The sequence below is a fragment of the Gopherus evgoodei genome, unplaced genomic scaffold (genome assembly GCF_007399415.2).
Source record: "Gopherus evgoodei ecotype Sinaloan lineage unplaced genomic scaffold, rGopEvg1_v1.p scaffold_43_arrow_ctg1, whole genome shotgun sequence".
Taxonomy (NCBI): Eukaryota; Metazoa; Chordata; order Testudines; family Testudinidae; genus Gopherus; species Gopherus evgoodei.
Window position 1 is genome coordinate 1,006,359 of NW_022060064.1, and position 14,436 is coordinate 1,020,794.

At 52.8% G+C, this 14,436-nt stretch overlaps 1 long non-coding RNA gene across 1 annotated transcript in view; it reads left to right on the forward strand.

Moving 5' to 3' along the window:
- The first annotated feature begins 2,792 nt into the window (after positions 1-2,792).
- Positions 2,793-14,436, forward strand: part of LOC115642672 — a 34,505-nt gene continuing 22,861 nt past the window's right edge. The window contains exon 1 of the long non-coding RNA XR_003998229.1: positions 2,793-3,062. This is a non-coding gene — a long non-coding RNA (uncharacterized LOC115642672). The remainder of the gene's footprint in view (positions 3,063-14,436) is intronic.

Here is a 14,436-nt window from a genome sequence, read left to right on the forward strand (position 1 = left end):
GGCCCAGAGCTGCCCTGGGGGCTAGTACATCAGAACCACCCCCGAAATCCCAAACCTCCAGAATCCACCAACCTAACTAGGGTACCCCACGTCAAGCCACACAGAGGCCTCCCCCTACCACAATGCCCCTTCAGCTCCAATCTTCCCACACAAACACCCCCCGCTCCCCACAACAGTGTTACCTCACAGTGTCCGATAAGTGGATAGAAAGTTATCACCGCCTCCTGCTGGCCAGTCACACAGGCAGAGGGAGCCCTGGGGGATGCTTCTTTAACAGGAGAATGGAAGATCTGGAGGGCCAAAATAGGTGAGAAATGTCCATGGCCTGTCACTAGCAAATAATGGCCACCATGGATCCACCCCAGAGGTGGCTACATCTGAGCACTGCGGGAAGCAACTCCTCCCGGAGACCATTTGTCATGGAGTTTGGGATACTTCTGGACCCATGGTGTACTCAGAGTGACCTCCTCATCCTGTGCCAGCTGGAGAAAAGAAGAGGGTCCAGCCAATTTTCCTGTTACCAGTTGGGAACCACTTATCCCACAGACAGAGGGAAGCCCCTGGTTTTGATGTGTATTAAAGATGTGGCTGGTCTCTTTCATCGGCAAACATTTTAACAGAGATAAAGGGGGGCACAAATGATTCTCAAAGGAGAGGGGCAAGATGACCACCAGGCAAATTAACCCCCTGTAACCTCAAGGATGGACAAAACCCCAGACTAGCAGCGGGCTAAGTGGGCCGGCAGCCGGGACCTCGCCTGGCAGGGGCCGGTGGATGGAACTCCAGGAGTCCCACCAGTCTGGGGTTCCATCTGCCGCCCCCACTGCCGGTCTGGGGTTCCATCCACCGGCCCCTATAAATGTCAAATGTATGACCGGCACACGAAACCTTAAATTAGAGTAAATAAATGAAGACTCACCACAGCACTTCTCAAAGGTTGCCGACTCCTGGTTTAGGATATTTTATATCAATCTTTGAGATTTGCAGAGAAAATGTGTCACAAACTGTGCAACTGATAACACAAGAGAAAAGCACCAGGATCTGAGGGGATTTTACGTTGCTGTTATTATGATGATATTTGAGGGGATTGTGTGACTGGATTTTATATTACTGTCCAATACATAAACAGAAAGTGATGGTTCCCCCCTCCGCCACCATTCACATGGGCAGCAGGGAGCCCTTTGAGGAGCTGCTTTAAGAGGTCAAGGGAGGAGGTGGGGGAGCTGGAAGGTCCCTGGATGAGGGAAGGGGCCAGCAGTGGGGGATGGCGGGTGACTGGCAACTGATGGCTGTGGGCAACTGTGTTGGAAGTTTGGGGACAGCAACTGGGATTGGGAAACCGAGGTCTGGGCAGTCTCCATGGGAGACACGTGCTCCTCCCTTCCCTCTCTCTCACCCCATCCCCACTCCAGGGGCAGCCATGTTTAGGGGAATGATTTCCCACCTACACAAGGACAAATCGCTGCAGATAAAATGGGTGGGGAAGCCCCCCCCACATCGGAGGAGATTTTTAAATTGACATTTGAGAAGCATGGAGAGAACAGGGCAAAATCGGGGGAGACTAGACAGCTGATCATGGGGCAGGGGGATCGCCCTGGATTTTATTGCCACGTGGGATACTGAGAGAGAAAAGGGGAAAAACTTGAGAATTTGGATCCGTATGTGGGAGGAAGAGCGGAAGGATCCAATTAACTCACCTCCCCCGCCCCAGAATTTCCTGGCTGCACAGAAACAGTTCAGCTGTCCCTGTCCCACTGAACTTCCCCCTCCCCTTCCCGACATCTCCCCCCACGTGAAAGGGGAAACCCCCCCCATTCCATGGGGCCGGGGCGGATCCTGCTGCAGCTCCACTGGGGCCGAGGTGGCTCCGCAGCTTCTCCCAGGCTCCCCGGGACAGAGTCACTTTCCCGCCCCCCCCAGTACCCCCCCCGAGATCTCTCATTCACCGGGGGCTCCGGGCTGGGACTTGGGGGGGCAGAGCTCGGGGCTGCCCAGGGGGCGGGGCCCAGCTGGAGAAAGCCCCCCCCAGCCGGGCCTTCCCCCCACAGACCCCCCCGGGGAGCAGCAGCATCTGGTCGCCTCCAGGATCTGCCTCCCCCCCCCCCCCGGCCTCTGGGCTTTGTTCTCCTGGCTTCTGCTTCCCGGCCCCACCCGGGGACACGTGTGGGGCGAACACACTCCTGCCGGGAGGGGCAGGGCTGTGCTGCCTGGTTTGCCCCCCTGCCCGGGGGCGGGGGTCCCCGAGCTCCCCGCGGCTGCGGGAGCTGATGCGACAGAGCTCGGGAGCTGCAGGAGAGGCTCAGAGCCCAGACTGGGCCCGGGAGCGAGGGGATGGGGACAGCTGAGTGGGGTGTATCTGGGGTCAGAGCCAGACGGAGACGGCTGGTGCTGGGGACTGGGGTTGTTTGGAGCTGGGACTTTGGGGGGTGTCATTGTGTCACGAGCTCCAACTTTGTCCCAGCTCCAAACAACCCCATTCCTCAGGAGCGCCTCATGACACTTTGGGGGGTGTACGAGGAGCTGCTGGGGACTGGGGTGGTTTGGAGCTGGGACTTTGGGGGGGTGTCATTGTGGGGGGGCAGATCTGGGAGTAGGGGCTATTTGTTTGGGGTGGGTCTGTGTTCAGATCCAGCACTGGAGTGTGGGCGGGGCTGGGGGATGGTTGGAGGGCGGAAGTTGGGGGCAATGCCGAAAGTTGGTTGCTTGGGAGGTGGTGGGGACATTGGGAGCTGGGGGGTTGGGCTGCACCCCTGTCACTTCTCCAAGAGGTCCTGTGTTTTCCCAGAGAAACCTGGTCCCCGTTTCACCAGCCCCTCAGAGTTTCCTGGCTAAGGGTGAACTAGGCCTGGGGAAAAAAAGTCCAAGGGCATCCCAGGAACTCTGCTCGGGCATCTGCAGGGCAGGACGGGCCTTGAAATCTAGCAGTTGGGAGGTCGTTTGCAGCAGTTTCTAACCCCCTCCCCTGCTTCTTCCAGGAGCCCCCACGAGAGCATCTGGCCCATCTGAGAAAAGAGAGAGAAGCAGCCAAAGCCGAGGAGCAGCAGCAAAGCCAGGAGCTGCTGGTAGGTGCCCAGAGCCCCGTGCCCCTCAGGTTTGCCTGGGATCACAGTGCCCTGAGTGACGGTGAATGCAGGGCCCAGCCGGCCAGCCTCAGCCAGGGACCCATCCCCACTGGAGCCCAGGGAGAGGGCAGGGTCTGACACGTGGGTGACATGATGCCCTCAGGGTGCAGGAGGCTGCTGGGCAGGAGAGGGTCAGTCTGTGTGTTAATCAGTCTGCCTGCCCACGGGCTTCTGCATGTTACAGTGACTGGGGATCCTTTAAGCACCCGGGGGGGGGGGGCGACGGGGAGGAAGGAGATAAAATGTGGGCTGCAGAGATGGAGAGTTTGGCACAGTGCAAGTTGATGAGGTTTGGGGGGAAACAGGTCCTCCTGTTTGTGATGTACAGCTCACCCCTACCCTGATCCCTCCTCCCTCCCTGGGGTAAATAACCTTCCCATCCCTCAGTGCAAGAGATCCTGTGCTCTGGTAAATAACTCCCCCACCCGCCGGGAGGTGCATTTATGGTTCTCCGCTGTTACCGAGCCGCCCTGTCGCTGTGATTGCAGAAACAGATGGAAGCCAAGAGGCAGAAGATCATCGGGGAGTGGCAGGAGCTGCGAGGATTTCTGGAGGAGCAGAAGCAGCGGCTGCTGTCCCGGCTGGAGGAGCTAGAGAGAGCCATTGTCCAGAGAAGGGATGAGGGCGTCTGCAATCTGTCGTGGGAGATTTCCCTGCTCAGCGAGAGGGGAGGAGAGAAGGGGCAGCAGCCGCTGAGCCAACCCCTGCAGGTCAGGCTGTTATTGCAATGATCATATGTACCGTTCCTATGGGCCAGGGGTTCTCAACCTGTGGGCTGCATGCAGCCCAATTAGCACAGCTGGAGCCCAGCACAGCTGTGTGCTAAAGGGCAGCCCGTGGGCCGGGTCCCGCCGGGTTCCCGTCTGCCTGGTGCAGAGGAGTCTGGGCTGCTCTGCCACAGGTACCAACCTTTGTTGGTGCCAGTGAGTGTTCATGCCCCCTGCCCTGACTCTACCCCTCCCTGCCCATACTGGATCCTTCCCCAAATCTCCGCCCTGGCCCCACCTCTTCCCCAAGCACCGCCACATTCCTCCTCCTCCCTCCCAGACTTGCCGCACGAAACTGGGAGGAAGTGGGGAGAAGCAAGGTGTGGTGGCCCAGTCAGGGGAGGAGGCGGAGTGGAGGTGAGCTAGGGCATGGGGGCCAATTTTTCCCTGTGGGTGCTCCAGCACATGGCAGGAGTCTGGGGTCAGGGCTTCCTGCCGGCCCCACGGGGCCAGAGGTCTGCGAAAGCTGGCTGGCCACGCTAGCTACAGGGCAATCAGCCTGTCCCACAAGCTCCGGGTCTCGGGCAGCTGGCTCACCGTGTGTGGCAGGGTCCGGAGGTGCTGGATGGCCACAGGGCAGCCCCGCAACAGGGTTCTAGGGCAGGCAGCTGGCCCACCACCCATGGTGAGGGTCTGTGGTTGGGGCAGCCGGCTGGTCCCCCGGGGCAGCCACGTGGCAGGAGTCTGGGCAGGGCAGCTGGATAGCAGTAGAGGTCCAGCATAGGGGTCCAGGCTGCTGCTGCCCTGCCACCCCGTCCCTGTGGCCCAGGCAACACATTGTGTAGTAAGTGTAGACCCACTTCTCCGCTCTAGACCTCAAAGCAGTGTACAAAGCAGGGTCAGGGGCGTTATCCCTATGGAATAAATGGGGAAAGTGAGGCAGAAGGAGGGGCAGAGTCCTGTCCAAATCACATAGTAAATCTGTGGCAGCACCAGGGATGGGACTGCAGCTCCAGGATTTTCTCTTCTCTCCTGTAAATGTCTGCCTGCATTTGCACTTGGAGGGTGAAATCCCCTCCTCCATGCAGAAATCTCGAGCCAGCCTAAGGCCCTACTCACATCAGGGGGCTTGTGGGGCTCTCAGCGCTGGGGGAATTTGACTTGCAAGACAGATAAATATTTCCTTCCTGTAAAGTGCCTGGGGAGAAACTTTCCCCTGTGGCCACCTCCCAGGGATTGTTGGGGCTGCTGAGAGCAACTGCTGGTAGGGAGGGGGAGATGGCACATGAGTGTCTGAAATTCCCTAAATACCAGAGACTCCAGTGGTGATTCCCCTGCAGAGCAGGAGGCTTCACCAGCCTGGGACATGTCCTCTGACTGCTGCCTCTTTCTCTCCCACTCTAGGGTGCTGGGAGCACTGGGGGTAAGGTCACACCAGGGCTATCAGCCCTATGGCTCCTGGGCCAGACCCAGCCTGTCTGGCGTTTTTACGTGGCCGCATCACGTATCCAGAGTGGGCAGAATCTCAGTTTGCATTGTTTTAAAAGTACTTTTCTAGCTCTCCTGGTTACGAAGAAACCCTCCCAAATGGACACGGAGACAGTGTTGCCTTTCGGATTGTGCACACAACCTGAAACAGCGGCTCTGGGAGGTGTGAATGCCCTTGTCCTCTGTCCGTCTCTTTGGAGTGTCATCTGAAATACTTTAATATCAACATTCAATATTCCCCGGCTGATCACTTGAGTATGTGGAAGGGGAGGGGGCAGGAGTGAAGCCTTTGAAGGGTGGGTATAGGGGGTTGCTGTAGGAAAATAAAAATAGAGGAGAGACCAAAGAATAAGGAAGCAAGAGTTAAATAGAGAAAGGAGGGTGGGAAAGTAAGGGAAATATCTGGGCTCTGTCTGTGTCCACACTGAGCATGTGGGACACACCCACTCTTTGGTCTGTGTCTCCTCCCTTTCCACGTAATCCCAGTGTTGGTGCCCCTTGTTGCTGGACTATCCCAGTGTGGGTGGTGGCTCTGCTCCCCACAGAACCAGAGCGTCCCAGAGAAAGTTCCTGAACCTGTCTCTGTTCCTTGCCCCAACGTTTCCCGGGGTCCCATCTCTCTGGGCCCATGGTGAGTACAGGGCTGAGGGCAGGCGACTCACCATGAGAGTGACTGTGTCAGGCTACAAAGCTCAGATCCAGGTTTGCTGGAATTTAAGGGTTGCTTGGCTCAGGGATTGGGGACTGGGCCCATTTCTCACCCTTCCTTCTTTCCCTAGCAAGGAGGACGGGAGATTTCGGAAGCCGGATCCGGAGTATGTGGAGCTGGAGGAGAGACTCAGAGATTTCTCTCTGAAAAGTTCCCACCTGCAGGAGGTGCTGCTGGGATTCAAAGGTGAATGGGAGTCCGGGGGTGGCGTCTCCTCTGGTTAGAGAGACCCCCCCACCCTGGGTGGAGTCGGGAACTCTAGTGATGTCACTGATCCCACGCACTGTCTCTCAGCCCCAGCTCCATGAGTCACCCTTCCCCATGGGAGTAGCTCTGTGGGGCTGCCTCTGTCTGCAGCGGCTGCATCATCGGCCTCGGCCTGCGTCACTATCTCATAGTTAACAGTGGATACATTAATAACCAAGAGGAAGCTGCTCATGAATGCGAGGACCTGAATTCTCACCTCTCCCATCCTCTCCTTCCCCCAGAGATGCTGCGAATGGAGCTGGGGAGCGACACAGATACGTCTCTGTCTCTGACGGGCCATGGGGACATTTCAGACCAATAAACAGGTTAGCCACATGGCATCATGGCCTCCAGTCCCGACGTTCCACAGCTTCCAGCTGCACGATGCAAAGCAGGGTGAGCCCCAAGACTGATTCGCTCCTGCTGTAACGTCTGATGGGGATTCAGAGCAAATCCAGATCTCGGTTGTGTTTTCCTTTGGGGAAAGGAATAACAACCCGAATGGTTGAAATAGGATGAAACAAGGACAAAATATCCAGACCCTGAGGAGTCTGAAAGCTTCCATGAGTGACTGAAAATGGTCAGATGTGGGCAGCAGAGTCTCAGGAGCGAGGAGGGGTGGAGCCCAGATGTACCTTGTATGGACTAACTCTGGCTGAGCAATGGGGCTGTGTGACGGAGCAGAGAAACTGCCCCCTAGCACAGCAGGGGTTAAAGAAAACCTGTGGGTTCAGCTAGCCCGGCCCTGCTGTCCCAGCCGTCAATGCCAGGCCTGGAGGGGGAGAAAAGAAGGGAGCCTGGCTCAGTGGAGGAGGCAGGAGCTCTGTTTGCCTGCCTGAAGGGACGGATCAGCGACGTGCTAGCCAGTGGAGACTATAGTAGGAAGTAGCCCAGGAAAACAGACCTTGACCCCCTCTGCTGGGAGGGACACCTGTCTCCCCTGTTTAGGGGTTCAACTACACAGGGCCCTGGGCTGGGACCTGGAGGACAGAGAGGGCCCAGGTCCCTCTGCACCCCCTCTGACCAGTGATCTAGCCACTAGGCCGCCCGGCCACTGAAGGCCCTATCACAGGCTGGTTTGCTGCATACAGACTGGCTTTGAATGCTCATTTGGAACAAAGATGGCGCTGCTGTAGCTCATGTTGGTGTCTTGCACCCTTTTCACATTGGTGACCCCTTATTTGAAATCCTCCCCCTTCCCCTTTGGGATCCCCTGACATTTACTATGACATGAGAATAAAACACATATCAAGCCCGATCCTATATAACTTCCATGTGTGAGGGCTAAAAGTACAGAAAGTGGGGGAGTGAGATTTTCTTTGCTTAAGGTCATAGTAAATCTGTCAGTATCTCACGGCCCATCTGGCTGCCTGTCATGAACCCCTGAGTGTTGCAGCCCACCAGCTGAGAAACGCTGCACTAGATCCTTCATGATTTTGTATCCCTATTGCTTATGAGTGGGAAGAGAGTGTTACATTGTGTATAAAAGTCTGAATTGAGCAGCTAGTGGCTAGAGCAGATATGGCTCAAATCTGGGAAATATTGATTTCGGTGCAAGCCACATTCATAATCATTCAGAATCCCAGCTGCGATAGTCGTAGGGCCCTTCGTTTTCAGTTTCTACTTGATTTAAATATTCTGGGGAATTGATCAGTGTTTATTACCCCAACAACAAAAACAGGTGAAAATGAATGCAAAAAAACTATTCATTTTTCTGGGTAAATATTGGGGTTTATTTTGGTGGATGGAAAGAAAGGGGTTCGGGAGGGGGAAGCATTCAGTAGATTGATCCTTTGAATTTCGTTCATCAGTGTGTTTTGCCGCAGAACTAAAACAGAACTCAAAACACAAGGCCTAATCCCCAAATAAAACTTTCAACTGTTAGCCTATAAATATTTACATTTAATGACCGAACTGCTCCATTTGCAGTGCGTACACTCAAGTTAATCCTTTTCTCCTGGTTTTAGTTTTTTAAAGCTTTCAAATACTTCCTTGTGTTTGGAAACCTATTCAGATTGTTGAACCATTATCTGCTAACAGCTTGAAATGTGCACGTGATGGGCACATAGATTCATCGGTACGTTCAGACGCACGTCAGTGCTTGCATGCGTGCCTGTTTCTTTGCGGTGTGTATCTTCTAGAGTAATACAGAGCCTTTCTTCAACAGGCAGGGTTGCATATACACACAGGTTAATGTATTCTCGTAATGCATCAATCTCACGTAATGGATTGTATTGTCCTAACAAAACAAGTCATTTTTTGTATATTTGAATGATAAAAAAGTAGGCTGAAGATCAGAAAAAAAAACTGAATAATGCTTTATTTTTCAAGAAAAATCCATTTAAATGGAAAATGAAGGGGCTTTCACTGTTGTGGTCTGTATCACAACCAGAGAGACTGAAATGCCACCCGTGTTTAGGAGAAATGGCGACGAGGCAGAGTGTCGAGCTGAAATGGCATTAGCTCTTGCAGGATAGGAAAGGCCGCCAGGAACAGACAATAACCAAGTCTCTGAGCCAGAAGGGGAGAGAGAAACGGAGGAGAAATAAGTGAGGAGAGAGGCCACGGGCTCTGAAACCTGCTCAGATCCAGTTCCCGTCTCAGCACTGCTCAGATTTTGCCTGGTCCGTAGCTCTGCGTAGTTCCCCCTCTGCTGGGGGAATGTGCCGTCCTGGGGAATGTCAGGTTTAAAGGGTCTCAGTGGGTTAGGTCCTGGTGGGAGGGGATTGTTCTGCACTGCACAATGACAGAGCACTTTCCCACCATAAGAGTGGAAAACGTCTCTGCAGAGAGAGCACCAATGAGACTCGTGATGTGAAATGACCTAAAGTCTATTCTGAAATCCCTCCCCCCAATAACCCTTTTCCCCCTGACAGGCTGCAGAATAACATCCCCGGGTCATTCTAGATTCTCTCAGCCTGCCCGGGGAAGAGAAATGGGTGCAGCAGAGCTGGCTCAGGTAGGGATGCTGAGGAAATTGCTGGGGGGTTTCTGCAGGAGCCAGAGGGACAGTGAATACACAGGAAGGGGGAGTTTGATCTAAGGGTGGGAGGGTGTAGACAGTGCACGGGGTGGAGAAAGGAAGGGGGAAAAAGTGTGATGAACCTGCTGGGACTTGGTAGATCTGGGGTCTAGATTCTAGGAATAGAGCCATGGGGGTTGGGTGTGAAAATTCCCCTATTTGTGGAAGAGAGAACAAACCAGCCTAGGCTGGGAAAACTTCCTAGGCTCTCAGTGCTGGAGGGCGAACCCATTAACCAGAGGTAGTTATGACATATGAAGGGGACACCCAGCAGAGGGGCTTAGGGAAGATGCCCCATCCCCTGACATCCAGCTGCTGGGTGTTGGGCTTCCTATCAGAGAACCTGCCTGGACCCTGCTGGGGGCTCCGTCTCTTGTATCAGCCTCTGGTAAGTCCGTGTCTGATGAAAGTTAAGACCTTGCTCCCTCTATCTGCTGGGAAGGACGAGGGGCTCTCTCTATTTCCCCACATGCTAATACTTCCTGGGTGCTCTGAGTAGGTTGTGGGTGGGTGCTGACTGTGTATCCATTTGCTACTCCATGAATAGTGAGTGGGATTGTGAGTGGGGGATCCTTGTTCTTTCAGGGGCCGGTGACCTTCGAGGAGGTGGCTGTGTATTTCACCAAGGAAGAGTGGGCTCTGCTGGACCCTGCTCAGAGAGCCCTCTGCAGAGACGTCATGCAGGAGAATCATCAGACTGTAACCTCGCTGGGTAAGGATTCCCATCCCCTCAGTTCTCAGAAGCAGAAATGCAGTTAAGGTTCATGTCACCTGTGACAAAATGGGAATATTCTTAATGTTTTCTGCTCTGCTGGACCCTACTCAGAGAGCCCTCTGCAGAGACATCATGCAGGAGAACTATGAGAATGTCCCCTCGGTTTTTAGAAGGGGAAATTGCAGGGTTAAGATTCATGTCACACCCACAATGCAACTTCTGTTCTGCTCTGCCCTGTTTCAGCATCACCCCAACATGCCAGTGACACGCACACTAGCCCTCTGCCCTCCCCTGCTACAGAACACTCTGGGAACAGGAGCAGTACAGCACAAAGTCTAACAACTTCTCTTTGCTAAGGGAAAACTTTGATTTAGGTCTGGCGTAGCAAATCTTCCAATCCCTGGCCTGCACTCAGAGATTGAGCCTACACCACATTAACCATCACAAACTTTTAGACTATGAACACGGATTTGCCCGCCTCCTGAGGATTCCCTCTGAGTCATTACCTTCACTTACCCCTCTCTAAGCCCTGGAGACTAGTAAGTTCATATGCTACTATAGTGCTGACCATGCTTATGGAAAGTACCCACTCCATGCAAATTTATTGTTGCAACCTTCAACACTCAGCACTGAAATGAGGCTTGCTTGCTTCTTCAAGGTTCACGTGCACCTCTCTTTATATCACAGTGACAGCTCTACCAAACTCCTCCAACTAATCACTCCATCCTCGAATCACAGCTACAGCTGGAGGGCATGCAGATAAATACTGGTGTTACCATCTGTGAACTCAACACAAACAATGGCATTTTCTTAGTCCTTCCTCCTATCTATTGTAAATTCATAGATTTTAAGGCCAGAAGGGATTATTAGGTCATCTAGTCTGATCTTCTGTATCACACAGACCGTTGAATTTCATCCAGTTACTGCCGTATTGCTCTGAATATCTGGTGTTTGACGAAATCCTCTTCCAGAAGGGCATCCAGTCTTGACTTGAAGACTCCAGGAGAAGGAGAATTCCCCATTTGCTTGGTAGTTCATTCACCTTTGCACCACCCTTACTGCACCATAGTCAGTGGCTAATGCCAGCTCCGGGGCTAGCGGGAGGGGTAGAGTTAAGGTTTTGTTGCAGGTGTGGTATGAACTTTCACGCTTCATTCTCTGGTTTTCAGAGCTGTAAGTTTAGTGACCGTCCACTTTCTGGCACAGCAGCACTTGGCAACCTTAACTCTGTATTACAGAAGTTAATGAACTGTGCCTACGCTGGAGATTTTGCTTTTAAAAATTTTTTGCTGTGATTCTTCACACCTAGGCAAAGCTCCAAGAGGAACTCCTGAAGAATGCAAGAGAAATGCTCCTGTCTCACAAAATGGGCAGAGCTTCTGGGAAATGCTGGTGGACATTCTGGCAGAATTTTCTGACCCACTGACCACACCTGATAGAGCTAATGATGGTGAAGGAGGAGGAGGATGATATGGACATGAGATGCTCAAATTGGCTGCTGCTCCCCATGGCTCTCGGTGTAGCTGCTGATGTCCTCTCCCTCCGGCGCTCCTGGAGCATGTTGGTGGGATCACATCGTCATGCAGACTTGGGGTGAACAGCAATGGGTGCAGAACTTTTGCATGAAGAAAATTACATTTCTGGAGCTTTCTGAGCAGCTTGGCTTGACCCTCCAGGATCATGGCGCATATGACAGCAGCCTTACCGGTCCAGAAGGAGGCAAGAGGTTGCCATGGAATTAATGCAAGAGGCAGATTTGTCCTGTCCAGCTACTTTTAAGCCCTGGTTACATGGGCCACCCAGCCATGATGTTGGCCAAAGTCTTTCTGGGATGCATTGCATGGTACCATGGAGGGGACTTGGGCCATAGTGGGGGGTGCAGCAGGAGCCTGCCCCCTTGTGACAATTAATGAAAGCAGCCACTCAGACAGGTCTTTTTGCTGCACTCTGACTTCCTTCCTCAACCAATGTTCCTGTTCCAGGAACGGTGATACAATTGTTGGGAATCATTAGGAAAGGGATAGATAGTAAGACATAAAATATCATATTGCCTCTGTATAAAGCCAGGGTGTGCCCATGTCTTGAATACTGTGTGCAGATGTGGTCGCCCCATCTCAAAAAAGAGATATTGGAAAAGAAAAAGATACAGAAAAGGGCAACAAAATGATAAGGGACATGAAACAGCTTCTGTATGAGGAGAGATTAAAAAGACCAGGAATTTTCAGCTGGGAAAAGAGGTGACTAATGGGGGATATGATAGAAGTCAATAAAATCATGATGGGTTTGGAGGAAATAAATAAGGAAGTGTTTACTCCTCTCATAACACGAGAACTGGGGGTCACCGAATGAAATGGATAGGCAGCAGGTTCAAAACAAACAAAAGGAAATATTTCTTCACACGACGCCCAGTCAACCTGTGGAACTCCTTGCCTGAGGATGTTGTGAAGGCCAAGACTATTACAGGGCTCAATGAAAAAGCTCAGAAAAAAAATACTGGTGGAATCTGAAAGAAAAAATGGATATTTTCTGAACTGGCCTTCAATATATTGTGAGAGGAATGCTGCAGATCCCAGAAGCTCCATGGCCACTACTGCATTAATCACAGTGAAAAATCCATACAGAAAATGGTAACTTAAAAATTACAGAACATTTTGGTCTCTGGGGGAAGCGACATGGCCAGGACCTACTCCATAGGCCTTCTCTGTCTTTTCAGGCATTCCACGTTTGGGAGGATGCAACAGTTCTCGTGGTTCCTGAATGGCAAGGAGAGATTTTATTCCATGCCTTTGGTGGCAAGCCGACCATGTATGCCATCAAAGTATGCTAATTTATGCTGACTCAACATCACATCTGTAAGGGAAGTGGGTTGTTCTGCTACTGAGGACACCCTGGAAAATAACCCTTCCTGGAAATGTGACTCTCTATCTTGAGTGTCTGATACGGGAAAAGTTTGCAGCTCCTGGGACTGGGGCAAAATTCATGCGGGAATCAGCAGGATACTGCGTTAACATCTGCATGCTTTATGGCCTTCCGACCGGCTTTGAATACAGGCTTTTATGGCTACATGTGAACACATAAGCTATGAGGGACTCATAAAGGAACTCTGCATAACCTCCCTCCTATTGCTGGAGCCCTCAGCTGTATTTCAGAGAAATGGTTTTGTCACCCCTGGACTCCACTGGGCTAAAATGGACTCCATTTCAGCTCCCCACCCCGTACAGTTCCCTGTTGACACAGCGGGGTTCGGACAGAGCAGCGTACTGACAGCGAAGACAAGATCAGGTTTTTATTGCTAAGACCTTAGCAAGAATATGAGTTTCTAGTAATGTTTTATTTTTAATGCTTGTTTCAGCGTTTGTGCTTCCCAGTCTCTGGTTTGAATTGCACTTGGTGGTGCAGGGCACGGGGGGAGGCCACGGTGTGCTGGTGGTGATGGAAGTATAGGCAGGGTGGGTGCTCCAGGAAATGGGGGTGCTAGCAGTGCAGGAGGGAAGGGATACTTTTTGGCAGGAGCTTCTGGGAGGTGGGACCAAGGACTGCTTGGGGAAGAGGAATGCAAAATGGTTGGGGACATAGGTGCCGACTGCATAGGTGCTCTGGAGCTCAAGCACCCATGGAAAAAAAAATAGGGGGTGCTCTGCACATGCCAGCCACAGCTGTTGGGCGGCCCTAGGGCTAGCTGCTGATTAGCTTTTCGGCAGCTGGTGGGAGGCGCTCAGCAGCAGGTGGAGAGGAGCCAGTGGTGGGCAGGGGGACCTTGGGGGTGGGGGCTGAGAGGACCAAGAGAAGGGTGGGTGTGGAGGGACTAGGGGAGGGAGGGGAGCAAGGTGGGAAGAGGCGAGGTGAGAGCAGGGCCTCAGGAGAAGTGGGTGGGGGAGGGCTTGGGGTGGAGCACCCACCGGGAAAAATAGAAGTCTGTGCCTGTGGTGGGGAGCAGAAAATTTGAGATGACTGGTAGTGAGCAGGGCTGCAAGACATGGGAAAGGAGGAGCCAATATAAGGAGTGAGTGCGTCTGGGGTCCCAGGAGGTGGAGAGGGCTGGGAGGAAGGGGCGTGGGTGTATTAGTGAGTGACAGGGCTAGCTGAATCTCCGTCCCCATCCTCAGCTCGTTGAGTCCCCCACCCCAATCAGGCCTTGTCCCTTTCTCTCTCCTGGAGCAAAATTCTGCAATTCTCCTGCTCCTAGACGAGGTCCTGGGCTACAATACCCCAGAGATGCACCATGCTTACCCAGCAGGCCAGGCTGAGTGCAGACACCTTCGTCAGTCTGCGATCATTTGTGTACGGTCACAAAACAGCTTTCTTCACGCCAAAGTCATGTCTATTTTGCAGTAGGAATCAAGGGTAAAAGAAAAAAGGATTTTAAAATAACAATCTTCACGCCTGCTTGTCTTATCTCGATGGTCAGCTAGGCAGGTGTGACCCAG